A 21,629-nucleotide genomic window follows, 5' to 3' on the forward strand; every position below is an offset into this window, starting at 1 on the left:
TTGGTGAGGTTAGAAACTTGTTTTCCGTTCGGGTGCGTTCTGAGGCACCTAGAGAGAAAGCCTCTGTGACATGTGCTGCCGTCCTTTGGCACAATTTACTACTATTTAGTCGTGATTTCACTCACGCCAATAGCACATTTTCGATCAGAAAAATGGTGCAGTTTCGATCAATGCAGTTTTTTTAGTTTAGTCCGTCACGATTGGTCACCATAGACATATTATACACAATTATTGCAATTAAATTTTGTATATTGAAACATTTTCCTACGCGATTTTTTACAGCCACCTCTTATTTCCTAGATGCTACGAAAACGAGCAGAAAAGAAAATTACAATAAGTGGAGTCCAGCTGCATTAGGTGAGGCAATAAAGAGTGTAATGAGTGGATACTGGAGACTTCGAGTTGCTTCAGAATTATATGACATTCCTTTCAGCACTTTACATGGTAAATTGCAAATTAAAATGAAAATACGAGCTGGATTAATTCCAACTAGTCCTATAGAAAAAAGAATTGCTCAGCCAACGGTACTCAGTTCTGAAATGGAAAATGCTTTGGTATAGAGAGCTTTGTTTCTAGAACAGCGAGGATTGGGTCGGTCGAAACTCCAGTTAAGAAAAGCTGCATTTCGGTTAGTTGAGAAATAATTTGATACATTCATGGAACTTAGAAAGCAAGGTTGCTGGAATTGATTGGTTTAGAGCATTTGTTAAGAGACACACTCACCTTAGCCTGAGAAAACCCGGAGGGTCTTTCGCGAGCCAAAGCTGAAATAAAGCAGAAGTAAGTAAATATTTTCATAATTTAGAAGAAATCTTACAGGAATATGATTTGTTTGATAGACCACAGTGTATTTATAATATGAATGAATCCGGCTTTCCTCTTAACAACAGATCCAGAAAAATAGTAAGTCGTAAAGGAAAGGGGGAAGTTGTTTCACTAAGAAGCGTGGAAAGAGGACAAAATGTGACTGTTGCTGCATGCATGAATGCAAGTGGTACGTATTTACCACCATTGGAAATTTTTAAAGGAGTGAGGAAACGCCCTGAATTTCAAGATGGCTTACCTCCTGGTTCCATTGCGAAGATGAGTGAATCGGGCTGCATTAATGAAGAATTGTTCATGGTCTGGATTCGACACTTCAAGAAATACAAAACAGTGTGTAGCCCTAATACACTTGTTATTGACAACCATGGCAGCCATATCATCTTAGATGCTGTAGAAAATTGTCGGGAAAATGGGATAGAACTTTTGGTATTGCCTCCGCACAGTACACATGTACTGCAACCATTAGATACAACTTCTTTAAAGTCCCTAAAGGCTCAGTATCTCAGAAATACAACTGACTGGATTCATCGTAATCCCAATGAAAGCATTAGAAAACAACGATTCTGTACTATTTTCTGTGATGCGTTGAGGAAAACTGTGTCCGTTGGGTGCGCAGTCAAAGGGTTCCAATGTACAGGAATGATGAACTTTGCAAAGACAATGTTCTTGAGGAGAAATTTGCACCTTCAACGTTATTCGAGGCTCCTGATTCTTCAGTCTCCACCAGTGAAGCTACTAACAGCATTATGAGAGAGGAACCTTTATCTTCAAAAGATGTAACTGAAGAACACTGCAAATCTGTAACCATTTCTCAGCATGGTGCTGTCAATGACATTTTGCGAAGTTCAGAAATAAAATAATCGTCTCGGAAGAGGAAAACACAGACATCAGCTAGATTCACTTCAGATGAAAACCTGGGAAACCTCCGCAGCAAGAGAAAACTTTTTGACAGGGCACAAGGAAAGCAATGAACAAACGCAAGAACAATAAACAGAAATGTAAGGCTGTGAGTAATGCTGAAAGAAGTGTATCAAGCTTCAAATCGCCAGCAAACAACGAGAATAATTGTGGATTTTGTTTATTGAATTATAGTTCAGAATAAGTAGCTAAGGGTGACTGGATTCGCTGCGAAAAATGCAATGTTTGCTAGCATGAAGTATGCGTTGGTGCCCGAGAGTAAAAGTGCTTGTTATGTGGAAGATGCCTGTGATCAAAATTTTAGCAGGAAGTGATAACAATTTTACCTAGTGTGGTACATTTTCTATCGATTTTTTGTGTTTATACCAACATTTGTAATTGTCTATTGTTTGTGTTACATATTCATTAAACATCCAAGAACAAGTGCCATAGTTAAAATTATTTCTTTTCTTAGTATATTGCCACTTACAATAACATTTGTCCGAAATGATCGCAATTGTACCACCTTACCCTAGTTTATGTACCAAGAGATAGCGGGCGTTCGGTGACGATTTGGTCAGCGATATTTTAGTATTCCGTGAGCTCCATGGTTACTCGGCAACGTCGCATTACTGTCAACGATTACGTGACCGTTTCGGCTGATAAGGTCCATCCCATGATACGTTCTCCAATGGCTCCAACGGTAATGCTGTGTACCAAGACGACAAGGGGCCTGTATACACATCTCGCAAAGTCCAACACTGGTTTTTTTCTAGAACAAGGACGAATTGTCGAATCTTTCCTGTCCACCACAATCACGAGATCTAAGTATCATTGAAGCTTTGTGATGCATGACCTCCATCAACCTATATTATCGTTACAAAACTTGCCAATATTTTGCAGGAAAAATGTTATATGATTTCCTTCGCAACCATACAGGACCTACACATATCCATTCTGAGACTATTGGAAGCTGTTTGGAATGACAACGAGTATCCTACATCGAATTAGGCATGGTACTGTATTGTGTTTTTACTGTTTCCATATTTTTTCCCAACGCCTGTATCGCCTCTGTGTCGACCATTGTCATTTGTTTTAATACCTAAATAGCAAAACACGTCGACTGTTTTTAATGTTTCATATCCTAATTTAATTTCTTTACCATCAGCTGATTTAATTCGACTATATTCCATTAAAACTGGTTCACTTTTGTTTTTGATCTTGTAACCCCTTTACAATACGACACACATTTCGTTCAACGAAACGTCGTTTTCGTTTGTGAATGTTTTGCAGCGTCATCGGCAAACAACATTTTGTTTTATTTTTTCTCCCTGAATTTTAAATACCTTTCTTCGTTTCCTGCACTACTTGGTCAACAAACACATTAAATAACTCTTGTGACTGCAGTCCGTTTTCTGTACAAGCTGTAAATATCCTTCCACTTTTTGTATTTTTATCCGCGATATCTCTCGAATTTCCAATCAGTATTGCCAAACGCCCCCTTTAGATCTACCAATGCTGTAAAAGAAACTTTGTCTTTTTTCCGTCTGTCTTCTAAGGAAGGATCAATTTTGCTCTGCGTGTTCCTAGATGTCTCCGATACCCCAACTGAACTCCCCTATGTCGGCTTCTACCATATTTCCTTTCTTCCGAAATTAATAACGAAAGAAGAAAGCTCTCAGAATTGCCCTGAAATTGCATTCTGTCATTGATGTGTGTCCTGTCAGTATGAGATTATGTTAATCCGAACTTCATCAATAGATTTTGTTATGCGACTATGGAGTACTGTAGCCAAACGTGGTGCCGTAATAAACATGTCTAAAAAAAAAAAAAAAATTGCATCATCGCGGTTCCGAGAGTTACGGAACCTGTACAGAAAACTGATTACGTTTTTCACAACAAATGTTTATGCATACCATTGTATTCTGTTTGTTTTTGTACTTCAGGTATGTGTTGAAGTACAAAAACTAACAGAATACGGTGATGTGCATAAGAAATGCATAGCGTTGTAGAACATCTAAAAATTTGACTAAAACCATCAGTTTCTAACACAGAAAAACAATGATGGGCTAGCAGACGGCATTTCCTGATGTAAGATAGAAATCAGCCGAAAAATCACCGCACTGATTATGCTTTACATCAATAAAACGAAACGCGTCTGGTGCAAAACTCACGCATTTTTGCAGTTGCAACGACAGAACAAAATACCCTCAAGAATTATAAAGCAACTATGGACACTATGGTCACACAAATGAAGAGTATTACTAATTTAAATACATTAATCTGATCTTTCCAATCGCTTAGTGAGAACACCAGTAACTGAGGAAAGTAATTATTTTTCTTTATTGCTAGTTCTGTTGGTCTAGCCAGTTGGTGGCCCCGACTAACATGAGAAGATACCTCATGCTTAAATCGCAAGTAAAGTATTGTCTTGATTCATAAAGGTAGCTCCTTTGTGCTAACAAGGGAACCTCCCAATCGCACCCCCCTCAGATATAGTTATAAGTTGGCACAGTGTATAGGCCTTGAAAAACTTAACACAGATCAATCGAGAAAACAGGAAGAAGTTGTGTGGAACTATGAAAAAATTATAAAAATATACAAACTGAGTAGTCCATGGGCAACATAGGCCACGTCAAGGATGATATAAGCTCAGGAGCGCCGTGGTCGCGTGGTTAGCGTGAGCAGGTGGGGAAAGAGAGGTCCATGGTTTAAGTCTTCCCTAGAGTGAAAAGTTAAATTTTTTATTTTCGGACAATTATTATCTGTCCGTCCGTTATGTTTTCATCACTTTTTTGGGAGTGATTATCACATCTACAAGAAAACCTAAATCGGGCAATCCATGTACACATTCGCCAAGTGTACAAGTGAGGTGGGTCGACAACATATTCCTGTCATGTGACGCACATGCCGTCACCAGTGTCGCATAGAATATAACAGACGTCTTTTCTGCGGAGGGATCGGTTGACCTATGACCTTGCGATCAAATGTTTTCGGTTCCCGTTGGAGAGGCACGCCCTTTCGTCTACAAATCGCACGGTTTTGCGGTGCGGTCGCAAAACACAGACACTAAAGTTATTACAGTGAACAGAGACGTCAATGAACGAACGGACAGATCATAACTTTGGAAAATAAAGAAAATAAACTTTTCACTTGAGGGAAGACTTGAACCAAGGCCCTCTCATTCCTCAGCTGCTCACGCTAACCACGGGACCACGGCGTTCCTTAGCGCACGTTGTCCTCGATGTTGTCTATGTTGCGTATGGACTACTCAGTTTGCTATTTTTTTCATACTTCCACACAACTGCTTCCTGTTTTGTCGATTGATCTGTGTTCCGTTTTTCAAGGCCTATCCACTGTGCCAACTTATAACTAAATCTGAGGGGGGTGCGATGGGCAGGTTCCCTTGTTAGTAAATACGCAGTCCTGACACATTTATGTAACCACGTCCTACGTACCACCTTAACTTGCAATAACCACTCATAGACGCGACGGCAGGTGGCAGCATTCCAGGACGTACAAACAGTATCGGGGAAGGAGGGGGGGGGGGGGGGGGGGGGGGGACGCGGAGAACAGTTAATTCAGCCACTGTCGTAATGTGCAGACAAAGCGATTTATCTGGGTTCCGACAGAGAATGGTCATTGGCTTTTGGGCCAAGTGTGGAAGCATTTCCCAAATGACTAAGTCTGTAAATTGTTCGTGTGCCGGCGTGCTTAACGTACACTGTGCGTAGGCTACTGTAATTGTGTTCTGTGGTCAGGTATGAATACCGTGCTGATAACTATTGTTTGACTGAATGCGTTTATCTGTTCCCCTGGGCTGCTTTCAGAGTGAGTTGACTCAGCTGCATTCTTACTGCGCAATAATAGAAGTGTTCAGTGTTATATACTTTCGTCTTGTATGTACTTTTTTGAGAGACAGGTTTTAAAAGTGCTTGGAAGCTATTTGCGAACGCAATTTATCTCGATGATGTCCAGGTAACAATAAGAGACTTTTGGCCCAGGTAAGTCCGACTGCTTCTGACGCTTATTCATAGACCTAGTAATGTTATTAACATGAAACTGTATAAGCGTACTGCACAGTAAATTTATTTTAAGAACACTAGCAGTTACCCCACCTCCTTATAGGCAAACGTTATTCAAGTTTTACCCAATATTCACAATGACATATTTTTCTACGCGAATTGCAGGCAAAAACAATATTCGACAAAAATACTTAGTATTTAATCATTGTAAGTAAATGGAATTGAACCATTTCTCTGTAACTGTAGTAGGTCTCCTCGTATAACTGAAAGCTTAACGGGCTTGCCGTACTGCGAGGTTGGTTAGATCCGGATCAGAGCTGCCAACCAGATTAACAGACGGGTACTTGCTGCGCTGCCCACTCTTGAGTTTCGTTTGTAGGCCGCTTACGCTGCTTGTCCAGAGACAAGCCCGGCTGGTTTCTCGTCCGTTTTATAGGAGCACACACGTCGTTAAACGAAAGTACACAGAACGAAGTTTACGTGGGCATCACACAGATGATGCGCAAGATTTTGCTTCCTAAGGAGAAATAATATATATGACCCCTGGGCTATGATTTTAGAGAGACAGCAGTTACAGACTCCAGTTCTGTGTCGGGCGTGTGTCTGTTTTATATCTTGAATTATTTTGAGTATACTAGACTACAAATGAATTTGAATTTATGGAATGAAAATCATGTGTTGTGAAGTTAAGTGTTTTCAAAGGCTAGATGGTTGCTTTGTGTCTATAACTCTTCGAATAATTCCCAGATCTTAAAAAATGCGACAGTATACGCTACTGAACAGCTAAACATCGGGTTCTATAGGGGACAGAAATGTACGTTCAAGTGTTTTAGATAGCCCTTGGGCTAGAGAATATTTGTCTGCCCCCCGGAAGGATCGTCTTACTGTAACTATACTGCAGTGCAGGGTCAAATTTGGGTCTTATACTCTTCCTCCGGCTTAGGAAAATGGAGCAAGTTCTTTCTGCATTATTTGTGGTCTTCGGTGCAAAGGGGATTATGGAGGCAACATTTAGCTTATGGGCGTTTCCTGAGAACCCCAAAAAATGCTTTTAGATAGCAAAACCGAGCAGCGGATTCCAAGACGGTTATGCACAATAAATAGCTAAAATTTTAACTCTGAGTTCCCAAGATCCTGATCTCAAACAACCTTGAAAATTTTCATGATATCCTTACTCGTTTCAGAGATACAGAGGTCCCAATTTATCCTACTTGTACAGCTAAAATCTGCTGTGAGGTGAAAGTTTGCTTATGAAATGATGTAGCAAGGAGAAATATCCTACAAAGTGTCCCCGTTATCATCAGAATGGTTGTGGGAAGCCCAAGTTATTCTAGTATTGAAGCATACGCTAATTTTTTGTGCACGTAAAATCCTGTCTGAGGTGTAAATGATATATTTTTGGGTTATTTCATTTACACATAAGTAAACATTAAAATTTTACTGACCCATAAAGTTCTTTCGTATGAGCGACATGTACTGCTGTGGCAGGGAAAAGAAAAGAATCAGTGGCAAAATGCTCCTGTCAGAGTACAGAAGATGTGAACGTACTTCTGTTTATTAAAAGTTTGGCTGAAAGATGGGGTACCAGTTGCCTCATTGTAACTTCTTGCCACCTTTAACAATTTTCCCCAAAATTTTGGCATATCAACATATCTGTGGTTTTTTATCCTAAAAGAGAAGGAACATTGGCAACGGTAAAGAGATGGAAAATTAATAAATACTGGAAGATAGTAGAAAGGTGTTATGGTAAGAAAGAACGAAGAACAGATGGTAGTGTGAGGGCAAGAGTGCGAAACAGTTGCAATGGAACACAGCTGGCAATGACAGAACAGTTCTAGGAAAAGACTGAAGGAGACAGTGCCAATGACAGATTAATGAAGAGGGGGGGAAAGTGGGTAAGAGTCAGTGACAATGAGGGACAGAGTCTGTAACAATGACAACCAGGAAGAGAGAAATAACGGGCCGCGAAGGATTAGCCAAGCGGTCTTAGGCGCTACAGTCATGGACTGTGCGGCTAGTCCTGGCGGAGGTTCGAGTCCTCCCTCGGGCACGGGTGTGTGTGTTTGTCCTTAGGACAATTTAGGTTAAGTAGTTTATAAGCTTAGGGACTAATGACCTTAGCAGTTAAGTCCCATAAGATTTCACACACATTTGAACATTTTTGAAGAGAAGTAATGACAGTGAAAGGAGACAGCAGCAGTGCGAGGGTATGAATGAGATAGCAGCAGCGACAAAGGACAGCAGGGAGACAGTGAGAGGAGACAGTATTATGACAGAACGAAGGAGACTGTGGCTGCAAGGCAGGGTACAGAACAGAGAGACCCAAAGAGACAATGACAATGTACTGGTGTGAGTGAGTGGCTGAGAGTGGGCAAATGGGTGTGGATGGATATGGGCGATTTACTGCGAGGGACTGGTGAGTCTGAGCGAGTTAGAGTTTGGGGAGGGGGCAAATTGTGGGAGTGAGAGGCGAGTTGCATGTTAAAAAGAGCACGAATATGTTTGCATACCAAAATAGTTGGAAAATTTTTTAAAGACACTGAGGAAGGTAAAATGAAACAGCTGGTACTCCACTTTTCAGTCTGATCCTTTCAGTAGACAGGAGCTTATTCACCTTTTTATGGTCTGATAGAAGAGTTTTCCACTGGTAAACTGCCAAAGGCGACGAAGAGATTTGCACGTTAGTGGATGCCGAGCTGTGTAAGTGTACAGGCTGTACATATATGGATGCACTGAGAGGTTCAGCCTGCATGTAGCTGGTTAAGGCGAAAGTTGAACAGCTCTTTACATTATCTTGGATGGGGCAGTGCGGTATTGTGTATTACAAAGGCTGAATACCACGCCAGCAATGTTCTGATGACGATCGACGTATTGCAATTAGCGATAGCAGAAACATCAATCAATGCTGAGGATATATTCAAAATGGCAGCTAGTGAGTGATGCGCACTTGTTTGTCTCTCAAGTTGAAATGAAATGTGGAGGTGTTATTAAGCACTTAGATATATTCGTGAATCGTGCGTCGAAAGTCTCGTGTCGCATTAGCATTTCGAGTATCTGTAATTAGGAACTGTATTTCAAATGGAAAATCGTCGAACAACGCGCTGCGTCGCCAACGGGCGGGTCGGCACCGTGAAATGTGGCCGCACCGCCTCGCATCACTGACGTCACCGCTCTCGTCAAGGCACCGATACCGTTCCCGCAGACTTGACACTCATGGCAGTGCCTGGTGGGGGCGACCGTAATTGCATTTCCCATTTACTGTCGCTCCCATCAGCCACCGCGCCGAGTGTCAACTTGGTCTGTGTCAAAAGTGCCACACTGCAGGCATAGGACGTGCTCGAGCTTGTTTGTGCAGACCAGCACTGATGATGTCGCTGCAGCAGTGATGGAAAAAAAAGTAGTACATCTACATCTACATCTACATGACTACTCTGCAATTCACATTTAAGTGCTTGGCAGAGGGTTCATCGAACCACAATCATACTATCTCTCTATTATTCCACTCCCGAACAGCGAGCGGGAAAAACGAACACCTAAACTTTTCTGTTCGAGCTCTGATTTCTCTTATTTTATTTTGATGATCATTCCTACCTATGTAGGTTGGGCTCAACAAAATATTTTCGCATTCGGAAGAGAAAGTTGGTGACTGAAATTTCGTAAAAAGGTCTCGCCGCGACGAAAAACGTCTATGCTGTAATGACTTACATCCCAACTCGTGTATCATATCTGCCACACTCTCTCCCATACAACGTGATAATACAAAACGAGCTGCCCTTTTTTGCACCCTTTCGATGTCCTCCGTCAATCCCACCTGGTAAGGATCCCACACCGCGCAGCAATATTCTAACAGAGGACGAACGAGTGTAGTGTAAGCTGTCTCTTTAGTGGACTTGTTGCATCTTCTAAGTGTCCTGCCAATCAAACGCAACCTTTGGCTCCCCTTCCCGACGATATTATCTATGTGGTCCTTCCAACTGAAGTTGTTCGTAATTTTAACACCCAGGTACTTAGTTGAATTGACAGCATTGAGAATTGTACTATTCATCGAGTAATCGAATTCCAACGAATTTCTTTTGGAACTCCTGTGGATCATCTCACACTTTTCGTTATTTAGCGTCAACTGCCACCTGACACACCATACAGCAATCTTTTCTAAATCGCTTTGCAACTGATACTGGTATTCGGATGACCTTATTAGACGGCAAATTACAGCATCATCTGCGAACAGTCTAAGAGAACTGCTCAAATTGTGACCCAGGTCATTTATATAGATCAGGAACAGCAGATCAGGAACGCGAGAAATGAATGCCAGCGATATCTATGCTCTGAATCTATCACTAAAAGAGACTGAATATACAGCACGATTGCTCGAACAGAAGCTGACCAAGAAATCTGACGAGATTGAACAAGACCAGAGACGTTTTCATCTCAGATTATTCGGTTTTCCAGAGAACAGCAGACAGAAAATAGTAGAATTAGTGATGAATTTTGCGCGGGAGAAGCTAGGCCTGCAAATGATGCTGAACGACGTAGACAATAGTCAAGAGGTGGGACGTAGGAGAACAAAATGTGCAGAAAAGAGCTGGTAACTAGAGTGTGAAGAAGAAACTTGCGAACTCAAATGTGAGGATCTCAACTCTGAAATATCGAAATTTTGAACAGCACGATTTCGAGAGTTGTGTTATCCAGTGTATCTGTAAATGATGACAAAATAATGGTGAAGACAGGTGATAGACAAAGCTCGGTTGGCAAAGCAAATGAACTCCAAATACTGTGAACAAGGCAAAGAATATGTCAACTCTTTATAATTTTATATTTTTGTGGGGGTCTGAAGCCTCAAAGGATATTGTGAATGAAAATATGGTCCAGGTAGGCCGTATTATTTATTTATTATTTATACAACTGGCCATGTGTGTGTGTGTGTGTGTGTGTGTGTGTGTGTGTGTGTGTGTGTGTGTGCGTGTGCGTGTGTGTCTGTGTCACAAAAGCAATATACTGTTGTACATGGTTACGTATCTTAACCGTTTGTGTCGGTTACTAGACGTAACCATACACAACAATATATACTGCTCTTGTGTCACAAACGCACAGAAGTGAGGTGTATTACTGTCGACATGTACCAGAAATATAATATACTGTAAAATGAAGCTGGAAGGTTAATATGTGTCTGAAAATAACCAATGGTCTAAATCAGCCAATCGCATAGATAATAAAAAATGACACAGATTCACTGATCTATGATTTTATTGCTGCCACTAGTTCTACCTGTGTGTTTACATTGTCATTGTACAGCATAGTTAGCCATGAGTTACTAACATGTGAGCTTTCATGCCTTACCTTGTTACTAATTACTTTTTTATTTGTTATTCGTATTATCAAATGCTGTGCTAACTTAGTCTTAGCACTACTTTTATTTAGCTACTTTTTGTCCTATCATTAGTGTTACTCGTCATAATCGCCAAATGCTACTGGTCATTATTGCTATTAACAGCTGGTACAAGTAGAGCCAAACCAGAAATGTGGATGTGGCGCGTAATGAGACCTGTCTCATTATCACGGCTTGTTTAATATCTACAACCGCAGATAAACTCCACTGTCTTCCTGGTGTAGCCCCTCCTGAAATTAGACGCCAGATTCCTGCTAGATGCGAGATAAGCAAGGCTATAACTACTGAAGCCCACTACTTATATGACTGTCATCCTGCACATTCTCGGTTATCAGTCATGAAAAACCATCTTGGCAACTACTGAAGCTTTTACAACACCACAGCAAGAAATGGATGACATGGATGCCTCCCAATGGAGTGCGCTCTAGTACGACGAGATGGAAGATCAGTCTCCAGAAGTTGGCATTCCTATGGAATCAATTTTTTGCAGACGTGATGTGCAGAGTAACAACCATCTACTACAGCCTTCTTCATCTCCAGCCACAGGCACCATGAGAGACTTGATCAGGAGAACAGCGAATGAACTCAATATGACTAATTTTTGGGCAGTTGGTGTACAAACTGATGTCAACGATCGATTTACTTTTGTTGATTATAGTATTATAATACATTTGTAACTAAAATAGTGCACTTTCTTCTTTCTATTGTGCTTTTAATGCTGTTCTGTGCAGGTTATTTTAGATCGATTTAGCGAGATTTGTTTGTCTCCTCTCTAATGTCCGGAACTGCCGCACACAGCTGATCCTCGGGTAGGGTTTGAAGAAAACCTGGGTCACTGCAGTAGCCTCCTACAACCACCTAACTGAACCCCATCTACTATCCTCTTGAATTTTCTGTAGTATCTATTACAGACTAGATCTTTTCTTTTACATTTGGTTAAAAACAGGAATAGTTCATCACGCTACAGAAGGAACATCCTTTTGTAATATGTCAAATCCTATATTAAATGTGGGTTATTGTGTAAGGTCCATCAGGGTACTAGCTGATGTTTAATATCAATGGAACAAATACATAGTTTTGACGACATAATTTCTCTTGTGTGTTTTTATTTGACTCATTGCAGATTATGAATTAACAGTTAGACTTACCACATCGAGTGATGATTACAAATTACGTCACGGAGACATAAACGATAATGGTACTTTCTACAACTCTACGGTCAAATCGCAGTGAAACCTATTTATTGCAATATAAAGATGAGCTCACGTTATAAATATTACTAAGACGCAATGAACGCATTGCAAAGTGAACGGCAGTCAACACAACTGATTTATTATTATTTCGTGTTCACGAAAGACAGTTATTGCGTGACTAACGTCGTTATTCCAGCACGTCGTTATTATTTTCAAGCTGCGCGGAAACACTGCATCCCATGTGAACATAGGCTATTATGAACTCAAAAATAAATCTCATGATTTTATGAGGCACAGTGTATTGCGACAGCCCTTGAAATTGATTAGGAAACTAAGTGCAAAATAACGCTCTGTACGTTTCGGTGTTTGCAGCTCTTTTTTGCTTCTGTAATCTCTCTATTTGTCAGGCGGCTTTTCACATGTCAGGCAGGTTTCAGAAACAGAGCCTGACCAGTTTTTGCCATCCGAAAGCTCTGACGTGAGTGGCTGTGTACGGATCAGCAACTGACGGGACGTTGGTCGTGGTCTTAATATCATTTTATAAACGCAACTTGCCATTTGAATTCCGAAAGACGACCTGCAACGTGATTGGTGTCTAGATGAGCCTGATTCGGTGCCGCTGAGAGAGGATACTCGTCCTCATTAAGACTTGACGGCGTTCTTCAGCATTTGTGGAGCCGACTAACCATTGAATAACTGGGTAGTGGAAAAAGGCCCTGCGATGACATAGGATTCATATCAGAGGTCACAGAGCATGCGATGATACGTATTACGAGACAGCAGTACCACTTTTGTGGACTGGAAGCCCAAGCGTGGTGAAGTTGTCCAACTTCAAAGCAGTCCAAACGTTCGTAACAAGAACCACAGAGAACTACAGAATATTTACGTTTGGTCTAATTCCATAACTATTACAATTATCCAAACGTCGTTTCGAAATGGTTGCCCATAAAGACTCTAAACGCAAGATTACCTCCATATTGAACAGTGACATTGAAGCACATGCATACACTGACGGCTAAATCTCAAACTTCACGAATACTTCAATACTCGCCTTTATCGCAGTACCATTACCAGTTGAGGGAATCTACACGAAAAAGAACATGAGAACACATATAGGGTAACAAAGATAGTCCATTTCGATTTTAAAGAGAGATTTAAGACTACTAGCCTTTGCACCGCAACTTCGCCCTTGTATGCGTTTGACACTGCATACACCTTCTCCTCCCACTAGCAACGACGGCCCCTTCCTTAGTGTGTCTACACATGTCATCTTCCCAATTCTATCTCTCTATCTCCTCTCCCTACTCTCTCTGCCTCTATCTCCTCTTCCCACTCTCTCTGTCTCTTCCTCCCCTCCTCCCCATCTTTGTCCATTTCTTCTAACCCCCTCTCTCAGATCATATTTTCCTCCCCCTCTTCTGTCACTCTGATCAAATCCTCCTCTCCCTCTCTCTTCTCATCCCTGCCTGAACGTCTTACTTTTTTACATGTCCACCACCCTTTTCTTCTACACCTTCCACCTGCATCATGCAACTCGTCCTCTTCCCCTCTCTCTGTCCATCTCGCCCTCCCCATCGCTTTGTCCATTAAATCATCTATCCATATCGACATGTCCTTAACCATGCTCATTAGCATGTGTAGCTCCTGCAGTACAGCTCAATAAAGAAGGCTGATACTACCCCAACAAGATACATCTGTCATTCAGGGCCACCTACATGTTGGGGCCTGGAAATCTACACTCCTGGAAATGGAAAAAAGAACACATTGACACCGGTGTGTCAGACCCACCATACTTGCTCCGGACACTGCGAGAGGGCTGTACAAGCAATGATCACACGCACGGCACAGCGGACACACCAGGAACTGCGGTGTTGGCCGTCGAAAGGCGCTAGCTGCGCAGCATTTGTGCACCGCCGCCGTCAGTGTCAGCCAGTTTGCCGTGGCATACGGAGCTCCATCGCAGTCTTTAACAATGGTAGCATGCCGCGACAGCGTGGACGTGAACCGTATGTGCAGTTGACGGACTTTGAGCGAGGGCGTATAGTGGGCATTCGGGAGGCTGGGTGGACGTACCGTCGAATTGCTCAACACGTGGGGCGTGAGGTCTCCACAGTACATCGATGTTGTCGCCAGTGGTCGGCGGAAGGTGCACGTGCCCGTCGACCTGGGACCGGACCGCAGCGACGCACAGATGCACGCCAAGACCATAGGATCCTACGCAGTGCCGTAGGGGACCGCACCGCCACTTCCCAGCAAATTAGGGACACTGTTGCTCCTGGGGTATCGGCGAAGACCATTCGCAACCGTCTCCATGAAGCTGGGCTACGGTCCCGCATACCGTTACGCCGTCTTCCGCTCACACCCCAACATCGTGCAGCCCGCCTCCAGTGGTGTCGCGACAGGCGTGAATGGAGGGACGAATGGAGACGTGTCGTCTTCAGCGATGAGAGTCGCTTCTGCCTTGGTGCCAATGATGGTCGTATGCGTGTTTGGCGCCGTGCAGGTGAGCGCCACAATCAGGACTGCATACGACCGAGGCACATAGGGCCAACAACCGGCATCATGGTGTGGGGAGCGATCTCCTACACTGGCCGTACAACTCTGGTGATCGCCGAGGGGACACTGAATAGTGCACGGTACATCCAAACCGATTACGAACCCATCGTTCTACCATTCCTAGACCGGCAAGGGAACTTGCTGTTCCAACAGGACAATGCACGTCCGCATGTATCCCGTGCCACCCAACGTGCTCTAGAAGGTGTAAGTCAACTACCCTGGCCAGCAAGATCTCCGGATCTGTCCCCCATTGAGCATGTTTGGGACTGGGTGAAGCGTCGTCTCACGCGGTCTGCACGTCCAGCACGAACGCTGGTCCAACTGAGGCGCCAGGTGGAAATGGCATGCCAAGCCGTTCCACAGGAGTACATCCAGCATCTCTACGATCGTCTCCATGGGAGAATAGCAGCCTGCATTGCTGCGAAAGGTGGATATACACTGTACTGGTGCCGACATTGTGCATGCTCTGTTGCCTGTGTCTATGTGCCTGTGGTTCTGTCAGTGTGATCATGTGATGTATCTGACCCCAGGAATGTGTCAATAAAGTTTCCCCTTCCTGGGACAATGAATTCACGGTGTTCTTATTTCAATTTCGAGGAGTGTATTTATTGCCTGTGATATGTAGGCTGCCCTGCAAAGCAGTTTGATTTAGTAGGCCGATACTGTTCATACACAATATTCCAGTTGTGCACGGTAGTCTGTGTGATAGGGGCTGAAGAAAACACATTTTGCTCATGTATCCCTTCCTACGGGAGCCAGAAGCTTATAAAACCTGAGGCGCCGATACTCGTAAGGCCTGATGTTTGTGTGCCAAATTAGGTTGAAAATGATCCAGGAGTTTCGGAAGAAAACCCACACATACAATTATAAACTGATTTATATGTATACTAGCTTACAAAGGCGGCGGTGCCTGAGAATTCATTTTGCTGATTTTCTACACATATAAAAGTTTTGCATCAAATCGGTTCCGAGAGTTCCGGAATATATACAGAAAACTGGCTCAGAGATCGACATAAACATCATTTCCGCCCTTTTTATTGCTAATGACAACCGCTCATTTCACCTTTTACTACCACCCAGCGAGACCTTCAGAGGTAGTGGTCCAGATTTTTGTACACACCGGTACCTGTAACACCCTGTAGCATGTCCTCTTGCACTGATGCATGCCTGTATTCGTCGTGGCATACTATTCACAAGTTTATCAAGCCACTGTTTGTTCAGATTGTCCCACTCCTCAACGGCGATTCGGCGAAGATCCCTCAGAGTGGTTGATGGGTCACGTCATCTATAAGCATCCCTTTTCAGTCTACCCCAGGCATGTTCGATAGGATTCAAGCTGGAGAACATGCTACCTACTCTAGTCTGACGGAATCACTCACAAAATGTGCACGATTGGGGCGGCAATTGTCGTCGATGAAGACGAATGATTCGCCAGTACGCTGCCGATATGGTTGCACTATCAGTCGGAGGATGACATTCACGTATCGCACAGCCGTTACGGCGCCTTCCATGACCACCATCGGCGTATGTCGGCCCTACATAATGCCACCCCAAAACAGTGTGGAGCATTCACCTTGCGACAGATGCTGGACAGTGTGTCTAAGGCGTTCAGCCTGAGCGGGTGGCCTGCGACGGATCGCTTTTTTTTTACGTAAAATTTGTTGAAAATTGTCTATGTACTTGAAATAAATGATCTGGAAAGGGGATGTCACTCGCACTTTAAACATGAAGTTCAGATTTAAACCTTCAATACATCTTTATTGCCGTTAAGCAAGATCATCAGCCCACATTTACGAAAATTACTAAAGTTGCTGCTCACAGTTATCACCATACCTAAAACAGCCAGAACTTTTACCTTCCCAAATTCCGAACCAATTACTTGTAACACAGTCAATGATCGGCCAATTACTTCTGCACACGATATTCAGTGGTTTTTCTTTAGTTAAAGTTTATGCTCGCCAAAAAATACTCAGTAAGAATATACTCAGTACCGCCACGCTATGTAATTCAAAGTTCACTCTCGATTTTCGTCGGAGCGAATTATCACACTCTAATGTTTTCATAAACAGTTTCTGGTCACTACCAGATACGATCAACACTGGACCATAACGCGGAAGTCATCCCAAGACTTCATCTTACACATAATGCGAAAAGTCACATCCAGCATAACCGCCTCCAATCAAAGCTAGCTCGTGACTCCCCTCTCACTCTCCCACACTCAAAACTATATCTCCTCGCTAGGCGGCCAACCGTCCCGCTTCTCATTGGCTGTCAGCACTTACGACCAATGAGAACTCACCTCTAGGGCGTGGCTCATGCCAAAATCTAGCAAGCACCAACCACTTCTCTAGGCTCATTGATGTCATCAAATTAAGTAACACAAAACTCTCTAATTAAATAAACAAAACAAAATGAACTGTAAGCTTTACTCTACATCTGGAAATTTATTATGTAGTCGCGAATGTTCTGGCTGTCTTATACATAAGCATACATACTTGGATATTCGACATTGACTAGTAGGGGAACCATTGGTGGATTCGTTCCAACGTTACAGAGTTGGAACACTTCCCAGTTAGAGAATTACATGAATAATTTTTTAATAATGCTGAATGTCCCACATACTTTCACGCACGCATTCTCATTCACACGCACCCTAACACACAATACACATATTTACTTAGAATTCTTGATATTATTATTATTATAGAAAAGTCACAGAGGTTTTCTGAAACTAAAACTTTCCAAATTTATATATGAACACTGAAAGTGAACTATTACATCACTGTATTTATTTAAATTCTTGACTTTTGGATAATTACGTTTTTTATGGAATTTTACTAACTTCCAAAATACAACTATTTTTGATCTCAGACTTTGACATATTGTTTGTTTTCACAACAGAAGGGTGTACATCAAATATGACGTTCCTCAGGTTATTCCTTTATTAGTTATTATTATTTTTAGTTTATTATAATGTAAGTGGCCTGCCAGCGCTACTCCACTGCTTTCACAAGCGCAGCTGCAACAGATGGTCGTTACGCCAGTCTGCAGGACACAACTCGTCTGTTACTGACCGTATAGTACTCTACCGGCTTACATTGAAGCCCACATACATTCTGAAGTAAAGCTTTTTAATAGACAAATGGGAGATCGCGCACTAGTTTCGACGCCACAGGCCTTCAAACACGTCTCCAACTATAGTCTGGTTGAAGGCACATGCGACACTCATCGATGAAGAGAACGTGATGCCAATCTTTAGCAGTCCTTTCGGCATGTTGTTGGGCCCATGTGTACCGCGCTTCATATTGTAGTGGTTTCAAAAGTGGACCTCACCACGAACGTTGGGAGTGAAGTTGCGCATCTTGCAGCCTACTACACTCAGTTTGAGTCGTAACAAGACTGGACGAAACGCATTATTCAACATGGTGGCGTTGCTGTCAGGTTTCCTCCGAGCCATAATCCGTAGGAAGCGGTCATTCACTGCAGTAGTAGCCCTTGGTCGGCCTGTGCGAGGCATGTCATCGATAGTTCCTGTCTCTCTCTATCTCCTCCGTGTCCGAACAAAATCGCTTTCATTTACTCCGAGATGCCTGGACACTTCGCTTATTGAGAGCCCTTCCTGGCGCAAAGTAACAATGCGGACGCGGTATTGACCGTTTAGGCATGTTTGAACTACAGACAACACAAGCCGTGTACCTCCTTCCTGGTGGAATGATTAGAACTGATCGGCTGTCGGACCCCCTTCGTCTAATAGAGCTGCTCATGCATTGTTGTTTACATCTTTGGGTGGATTTAGTGACATCTTTGAACAGTCAAAGGATCTGTGTGTTTGATACAACATCCAGAGTCAACGCTTATTTTCAGGAGTTCTGGGAACTGGGGTGATGCAAAACTATTTTTGATGGGTGTATGAGAAACTGAACCTGCAGTAGATTAGGTGTGACATTATCCCAGAAAGTTTCTGTATGCTAGGTGCAACCGCTTCACGTATCTACGAACGCAGTTTTGTAGACATCTTTACCGCAACGTTCTTCATAGCTCTCTACATGGCTACTGTTGTCGCAAAGCTATCGAAAGCCTTGACGGGTGTCAGGGATTTCCTTAAGTTGGTTGACTATAGCAGCTCGTTTGTAGTAAACAATATATGAATTAAAACTTCATGTATGATGAGGCATTTTTCATGCATGAAAGTGTTTATGACATAATGTCTCTTGTACAATGATATTTGTATACCGTCTCCGAAATACTTTGCGAACAGAATTTGTAGCACAGAAGTAATAAATTGAAATGTCGTGCATGATGCAGCAGTTTTTTACGCATGTCGGTGTTTATTACGTCATATATCCTGATCTATGTCATACAATAATATAATTTCGCAGGTACATTCAGCGGCGTATATGGTCACCGTCTTCAAAATCTGTTGGGAGTGGAGTTAGTGGCAACAAAGGCAAAAAGTTTAAACGTCATACACAACGCAGCAGTTTTTGACACATCTCTGTGTTTATCACGTTATATCTCCTGAACTGTATGTAGTATTATAGCATAATTTTTAGGTTCATTTACCGACATATTTGGATACTGTCTGTGAAATTTATTGCAAAGAGGTTTAGTAGGACTGGGGTAACAAATTTAAACGTCATATAAGATTTGACACGTTTTCGCGCATCTCGTTGTTTATGGTGTCACACCTTCTGAACTATGAGGGGGAGGTGGTCCCTACCACTATAGCGATTGTTGGTGGACAATAAGGGAAATGTCTACCAAGTTCAGCAGGTTATCTTGAAATTGTTCTGATGGTTTAGGAGGAGATGTTGAAAACACACAGACAATCCATTTTATAATCTAAATAGATAACAGATTAATGTGGAGAATACTGGCATAGCTATATTTTTGTTCTAGAAATAGAGCGTTACAATATGTGCTTGGAACGAAAATGCTGTAAAAACTGATACTACAATACACAAAGGTCACAGAGACTAGCCGCCCGATGTCGCAATTACAGCTAGGGATTCTAAATGCACTGTGTGAATACATATACCAACCTGTTATGCACATCAAGAACAACAGTAGCTGTTATTTCACAAAAAGGAACATTCATGGTCACTGAACAATTTTTCTTACCAAAAAGGACCATACAAAATACAGGAAACAGTACTTTCTTCATGGAAATAGAACTGTGCAAGAAATTGCCCATAGTGATTAAAGGGACACTCTAAAATCAAAATATTTGAAGCGAAGTCAGTTAATAATTCATACTGTGAACTCAAATATTACTTAGATAACACAACGTATGGAATGGCAAAAAAACTGACATTATTTGCATTCCTTGACAAAAAAGCGAAGCAGCCAGAAGGCGAAGGGGCATGTGCTCCTATTTTAGTGAATACAAAATACAATCAGATTCACAAAGCGTTTGACAATATGAGCCCCTTACAAATATGAACTTACATTCCCTCTTACCTGGACATATGTACTGATTCGGTGGTACAGGTATAATAAAGGCTTTGTACCACCCCCCCCCCCCGCCCCCCCCTCTCTGAGCATGCTGGGCTAGCCAGAACTGTTATAACTAGTACTGGACATCCTCATTACTGACACTTGGACTGAACTGGCGTTCGAGGCGGTCTCACACATGTTCTGTCGGTGATACATCTGGCGATCTTGCTGGTCACAAGACTACCTCAAGATCACGCAGTCACTTCACATCGACATGTGCCATGTTTGGAAAAGCAAAATCCTGTCTCGGAAGAGGTAATACAAGAGGATGACGTGCCGTTATGCTGTCAGAGTTCCCTCTATCACTACCAGCTGTGACCTCAAGTCACATCCATTGGCTCCTCAGACTATGATTCTAGGAATAATACTGCTCTGGATGAGTGCGACCTCCTCTCAGGCCGCCACCATAATCGCTGACAATGGTCATCCAGGATAGTGCAGAGCTGTGATTCGTCGGTGCATACAATATGACACCATTCAGCAATAGTCTTTGCTGCAAGGTTACAGCACTGGTCCAAAAGCAGCCATTAGCGTTGTGATGCTAGCCGCAGCCTATGCATGGGCCAGTAATTCCCCAGTCTGGCTGCTGCTATTTTGCAACCAATTGTGCAGGATGACAGAATGCTGCAGGCAGTCCATTGCTCGTTTTCGGACGCACGCGCAGGTGGAAAGGACTCAACAAGAGCTTGGTGCCCAATACGGTGATCTTCCATTGTGGTGGTCTGACATAGTTGAAGGACAAGAGTATCCCTGCCCTCACATCCCCTCGCAGTCTAATATCGGGTCACTGTCACACTGAAATGCCCCACAAATATTAATACTCCACAATTCGACTACCCGACCAGATGGAAACCCACAAAGCCTTTCAAACTTTGTGAGGTGCTGATAAAGCTGTCTCACATGCGTATGTGGCATCTTTTGAGTCCTCCCGCTGTTGACGCCCGTTATATTGCATTCCTTACCAGATCTGGCAACAATGCTAAAGACGAACAACACTAATGCACCTAGTCGCAGTTCTACCTGTCCGAAAGAGATGCAACTTTAATCATTTATATACCCAAGGATGTTCTGTAATTGTAAAAGTTACATTGACATCCTACCATAGTTTCTTCATTGTTTTTGCCAGACATTAAAGGATCATACTTTAATGGATCATACTGTAAAATCTTATGCCCAGGACATGTGACTGACAATTCAAAACTCTTTCCATTTTCTTGAGCTCAACGTCTGATTCACTGTTGTTAGATGCTG

Source organism: Schistocerca gregaria, chromosome 5 (assembly GCF_023897955.1).
Source record: "Schistocerca gregaria isolate iqSchGreg1 chromosome 5, iqSchGreg1.2, whole genome shotgun sequence".
NCBI lineage: Eukaryota > Metazoa > Arthropoda > Insecta > Orthoptera > Acrididae > Schistocerca > Schistocerca gregaria.